We start from the raw sequence: 6,345 nt of genomic DNA on the forward strand, positions 1-6,345 counted from the left end.
AGGAGTTTGTAAGCCGCTCTGAGACTACTTTGGGTAGTGAAGGGCGGGGTATAAATCCAATCTCCTCCTCCTCCTCCTCCTCCTCCTCCTCTTCTTCCGTTTAATATCTTCCAGTAAACTGTCCCATGCTGCGAACAGATGAAGCGGGCTTATAATCAGACATCTGACTTCTAATCGGACCTCTGATCCATCCAGCTCAGCACGTTCTGCTCTTACCGCCAGTTGCCCTTGAGCTCCTCCTCCTCCTCCTCTTCTTCCGTTTAATATCTTCCAGTAAACTGTCCCATGCTGCGAACAGATGAAGCGGGCTTATAATCAGACATCTGACTTCTAATCGGACCTCTGATCCATCCAGCTCAGCACGTTCTGCTCTTACCGCCAGTTGCCCTTGAGTGTCCAGGGCAAGGTTGCCCTCCCTTGTGGGCAATAGCTCGAAGTCTTAGAAGAGCAATCGGTCACCACCACCCTCCGCCGTAGCTTGTAGGCGAAGAGCAGGAGAGGCTGCAACTAGGCCAACGAGGCCTCCAAATGGCAGAGTGGTGGCAGTGTGCTCAAGGTACAAACCTGTCCAGCAGGAGATGCTCTGACTGCAGGAGGCGGGAGAGCCAGGGCGGTGTATTGGCTAGAGTGGCGGACTAGGGGCCAGTCTGCATTGGCTTTTCTCTCCATTGTTTCAGCAAACCCACGTCGGAACAGATATTCCCCTCTGCATTGCATGCCGCTTTCACTTTCTTTGATCATCAGATTCTGTGGTACCTTCTGCAAAGATTTATGGCTGCTCAGGGGTGACTTCAGTCAGTACGGTGTTGCCCCCAAGGTATTTGAAGGTGGTTTTGAGCTGCACCTTCGGTAAAACAATGGAGGGAAAAGCCAATGCAGAATCGCCCTAGGACTCTGGGTGAGTTTGAACCCCCATTTCTACCATGGAAGCTCGCTGGGTGACCTTGGGCCCATCACAAACTCTCAACCAGTGTTCCCTCTAAGCTGAGTTAGTGTGAGCTAGCTCACAGTTTTTTAGCCTCTGGCTCACACATTTTTGCCTTAGCTCAGGAAGGAGGGCTCCAGAGTAACCTAATTTATGCAGCAGCCAAACCGCTCGCTCACAACTTTGATGCCAGTTGCTCACAAAGTAGAATTTTTGCTCACAAGACTCCACAGCTTAGAGGGAACATTGCCCCAGCCTGTCTCACAAGGGTGTTGTTGTGAGAGAACACAGGAAGGGAAAACTATGCTCTAAGCCGCTTTGAATCCCAACTGTGGGGAGAAAAGTAGGATATAAATAAACAATTGCGAATTAGTTGTTGTAGATTTTCTGGGTTGTGTGGCTGTGGTCTTGGCATTGTAGGACCCAGGGGTCATTTCCTGCAGGAGTGCACAGCAGTGGAGCTCCGGCAGGAAAGAGCCCAGGGGGCGGGCACATGCAACAAGCCCCGCCCCCTGCTCCCAGCAGCCCTCAGTCGGAGCAAGAAGCAGCCAGGTAAGTTGTATAGCTCCCCCCCCGGCCCCCCGGTCCAAAACAGTCCAGTGGCACCTTTAAGACCAAGTTTTATTCAGGCACAAGCTCTCCCTCCTCTGCAAGGACAGATCTGCACGTCCCCCCCCCCAATAGCTAGCAATCCAAAACAGTCCAGTGGAGCCTGAGCGGTGGGTGTTGCCTTCTGACACACTTCCGGTGATGTCAGGGGGTGTGGCATATGCAAATAAGTTATGCTAATGAGTTATGCTAATGAGATCCTGCACCTCTTTTTCTATGAAATGACCCCTGGTAGGACCTGACGTTTCGCCAGCAGCTGTGACTGGCGCCCTCAGAGGTATAACAGAAAGGATGGAGGACTCTCTGTGTCAAGGTGAGTCCAACAATTGGGGTGTTCTTTCCTTCTCACCTTGACAGAGAGAGGACTCCATGTCCTACAATGCCAGGTCCTACAATGCCAAGACCACGGCCATACAGCCCAGAGAATCTACAACAACTGATGAACTTCGGCTGTGGAAGCCTTCAACAAAACAATTGCAAAATAAATGCAAATGCATCCTTTGACAGTGGTGGTGGCGGTGATTGCCCAGTTTGTTTCTGGTACTCGCCCCAGGAGCAAAAGAAAGGATTAGAAACATGGAGCTGGAGGGGACCTCAAGGGTCATCTAGTCCAACCCCTGCACAACGCAGGGAATTCACAACTACCTCTCCCCTCCCACTTCACCAGTGACACCTGCTGGCATCGCTGAGCAGAGACTCGGAATAGCCGTGGGGTTTTTCTGACCTTCTCCCCCCCCCCTCAGGAACGGCTGCTAGCGAGTCCACTCCTTCACACGTGTTATCAGGGCTCACTGCCTGCTTTCTTCAGTTGTCAACTAACTGTCTCTGCCCACTGTGCCAATGAGAATTCAGACTGCCTCAAGAACAGGAACACCTCCTTTTAGCTTCCAAAAAAAAAAAAAAAGCCGTGGGGAGGATCTCTTGGGTGAAGGGTACAATCCCTGGGAAATTCCAATCCACCGGGAAAGAGAAAAAAGATACAGTTAATAATGCCTTTCCTACTGGAGCCGAGAGAAACCCCCAACCCTCCTCCCATGCCAAAGTGAGCTTTTCCACCCCCCCCCCCCCGCAGCAGAAAGAGCAGCTCCCGGAAGCCCTTTGAGGTCAAGACAGAAAGACCCCTCCTCTGTCCTGGCCCAGATCTGCACTGGGTTCTAGGGTTACCAGTTGTGGGCTGGGCAATACCTGGAGATTTTGTGGGTGGAGCCTAAGGAGGGCGGGGTTTGGGGAGGGAAGGTCCTTCAAAGGGGCATAATGCCATAGAGTGCACCTTCCAAAGAGGCCCTTTCCCTCCAGGGGAGCTGATCTCTGTCATCTGGAGATCAGTTGTAATTCTAGGAGATCTCCGGCCACGACATGGGGATTGGCAACCCTCGCACTGGAGGTCCTACAGCCGCTCTTTCCCCTCTTCAATAACTGCAAGAGATCTGTTCACAAATCTCCTGGAGTGATGTTTCATCTGGCCATCACTGGGTGATTCGATCTTGGGTCACCCCCCGGCCGAACCACCTTCTTGCAAACTGGTGAACCTCTCCACACCCACCATGGGTACGCACGCGCACACACATGCACAACATGTAAAACACCCCTGGTTGTCTTGGAAGAAGGGTGAAATGGAAATGTAACCATGTTGTTGTTGTTCAGTCGCACAGTCAAGTCCGACTCTTCGCGACCCCATGGACCACATCATGCCAAGCCCTCCTGTCTTCCGCCATCCTCTGAAGTTTGCTCAATTTCATGTTCGTTGCATCTATGACACTGTCCAACCATCTCATCCTTTGCCGTCCCCATCTTCTTTGACCTTCAATCTTTCCCAGCATCAGGGTCTTCTCCAGTGAGTGCTCCCTTCTCATTGGGTGGCCAAAGTATTTGAGCTTCAGTTTCATTATCTGGCCTTCCAGGGAGCAGTCAGGGTTGATTTCTTTTAGGATTGACTGATTTGATCTCCTTGCAGTCCAAGGGACTCTCAAGAGTCTTCTCCAGCACTGTAATTCAAAAGCATCTGTTCTTCGGCGCTCGGCTCCCTTATGGTCCAGCTCTCGCAGCCATACATTACTACTGGGAATACCATCGCTTTGACTGTGCAGACTTTTATTGGCAGGGTGATGTCTCTACTTTTTATTATGCTGTCTAGGTTTGCCATCGCTTTCCTCCCAAGAAGCAGGCGTCTTTTAATTTCATTAAATTTAATTAAAATTAAATTTAAAAATGTAACCATAAGAAATTGTTGTTCCTATTCTTACGCAAAAAGCTAGGTGACTGTAATTTCTCCAGGCCGACATTGTCAGTACGGGTCTGATAGAGGATCCACATTTAAGTCCTCGGTACTGAGTCTCATCATTGGTATTCTTCTCCCAATGCCAGGTCGGATCCCATTTCCAAAAGTTCCGAATTCTGGAGTCACAGCTCAGGTCCAGTTCATTGCAAAACAAATGTGTGTGTGAAACAGAAGGATCAGTGATGTCACAGATACATGGCAACCAAATTCTGAATCTTCTAGAACAACATGGTTGCTATTAGCGACAGAAAGGAATGACGACACCAGGGAGGAAGGAAAGAAGAAGAGGCCACACCCAGAATGGAGCACTAAGTCGTGAGGCTGCTGTATTTAAGACTAAGAGCCATGAATCCAACTAGGCTTTGGGCTGCTTTTTGTAAAGACCACCCCTGAACAAAGCAAGGAAGGCGAGAAGGGGAGAAGTGTGCCGCTGGAGGGGTAAGGGGCAGGGTGTAGGTGTAGGTGGAAGTCCCTGCCCTAGAGAACACACAACCAGGCCACTGTCACAGTGTGCAGGTGAAAGGATGGACGATTCTCAGCCCACTCATGACGGGATCTGTCTTGAAAGCAGTAAAGCAAGTGAAGAAACGCCAGATGCCGAGGAAGAGAAACACAACTACGGGATCAACGGGGAGAGTGACAGCGAGGTCACACAGCACCCAGAAAGTGGAGATACGGCCCCAGCAATGGAGCAAGATGTTCCCAAGATGCCAGTTCCTGCTAAAGAGTCAGTAGACCAAACTCTGCAGACCGATAGCAAAGTGAGCATTTATAGGCACAAAGAACTGATGGACCAAAATAACCAGGTAGATATTTCTGGCAGTGTTGCCAGTGGCGCAGCATCTCCTAGAAAGCCGTCCCAAGGCAGCCAGCAGATCCCAGGCCAGGAGTCCCGCCGGAGCAGTCAGCAGATCCCAGGCCAGGAATCCCGCCGGAGCAGTCAACAGATCCCAGGCCAGGAATCCCGCCGGAGCAGTCAACAGATCCCAGGCCAGGAATCTCGCCGGAGCAGCTTGCAGATCCCAGGCTACCACCCAGAACTGTGCCAAAGTAGCCAACAGATTCCTGGCCAGGAAACCCGCCGGAGCACGCAGCAATCCATCAGACAAGAGTCTTCCAAAATGCAACTCATAAATGAAGCCAAAGCCAAGGAGGACGTGACTTGGATTAGCCAAAGAACAGGGAAAGTTATGAAATGTGAAATCCTGCAGACAAGTGGAGCGTGGGAATACAAACCACTAGCTGAAATCCTGCAGCCTTTCGGCCTGCAGAAAAGTAGAGGTGCAGATCAGGAATCGATCCCCACTCTTTCGGGAGGTGCAAAATTGGAACAGCCTGCTGCAGAAGAAATCAAACACAGAAGCCAACTGCCAGAGTGTCAGGAATCCAAGGAGGACATGTCTTGGATCAGCAAAAGAACAGGTAAGCTCCTGAAATGCAAGAGTCAGCAGACAAACACCATTTGGGAACAAAAACCATTGGCAGAAATTCTTCGTGCTCCTAGACAAGAACCCCAAATCATCAGCAATGTTAGAGAAATGATGCGGACTATCGAAGAGGATTTCAAACCTCCAATGGACATAGAAATGGAACAGCTACCTCAGCATAGCAGTCAACAGGTGGAAGACCCTCAAAGAATGGGAGAGTCACGACATAGCAGTCAACAGGTGGAAGGACAGGAGTCTCGGCGTAGCAGTCAACAAGTGGAAGAGTCTCGGCGAATTTCAGAGTCTCGGCGTGGCAGTCAGCAGGTGGAAGGACAGGAGTCTCGGCATAGCAGTCAACAAGCGGAAGAGTCTCGGAGAACCGGAGAGTCTCGGCGTAGCAGTCAACAGGTGGAAGGACAGGAGTCTCGGCACAGTATTCAACAAGCGGACGAGTCTCGGAGAATTGCAGAGTCTCGGCGTAGCAGTCAAAAGGTGGAAGGACAGGAGTCTCGCCATAGCATTCAACAAGCAGATGAGTCTCGGAGAACCGGAGAGTCTCGGCGTAGCAGTCAACAGGTGGAAGGACAGGAGTCTCGCCATAGCATTCAACAAGCAGATGAGTCTCGGAGAACCGGAGAGTCTCGGCGTAGCAGTCAACAGGTGGAGGGAAAGATAACTTCTGCTGGAACGGTGACAGACCATACTCTGCAGACTGATAGCAAAATTAGCATTTTTGAGCAAAAAGAACTTGCGGACCAAAGCGAACAGACAGAGTTCCCCAACAGTGTTGCAAGTAGCACGACATCTCTTAGAAAACAAAGTAGCCAGCTGCATGAGTCTCAGCACAGTATTCTGCGACCAGAAGGACAGGAACTAGAATCTACTAACAAACAACTAGAAGAGCAGGAACCTCAGGATGAGAGCCGACAATTACACACTCAAGAATCTCATCACAGCCAGCAGTCGATGAGGCAAGAATCTCGGAAGGGCAGCCAGCAGTCCTTGGGGCCTGAGCCCATGATGGAAGGCGAAAATGTGCTTGACCAAAAGCTATCTTTAGTTGCCGAGGACAACCAGGCAGCTGTTTACAGTGAGGAAAATACCTG

Source organism: Gekko japonicus, unplaced genomic scaffold, assembly GCF_001447785.1.
Source record: "Gekko japonicus isolate JY-2015 unplaced genomic scaffold, Gekko_japonicus_V1.1 scaffold1836, whole genome shotgun sequence".
NCBI classification, from domain to species: domain Eukaryota; kingdom Metazoa; phylum Chordata; class Lepidosauria; order Squamata; family Gekkonidae; genus Gekko; species Gekko japonicus.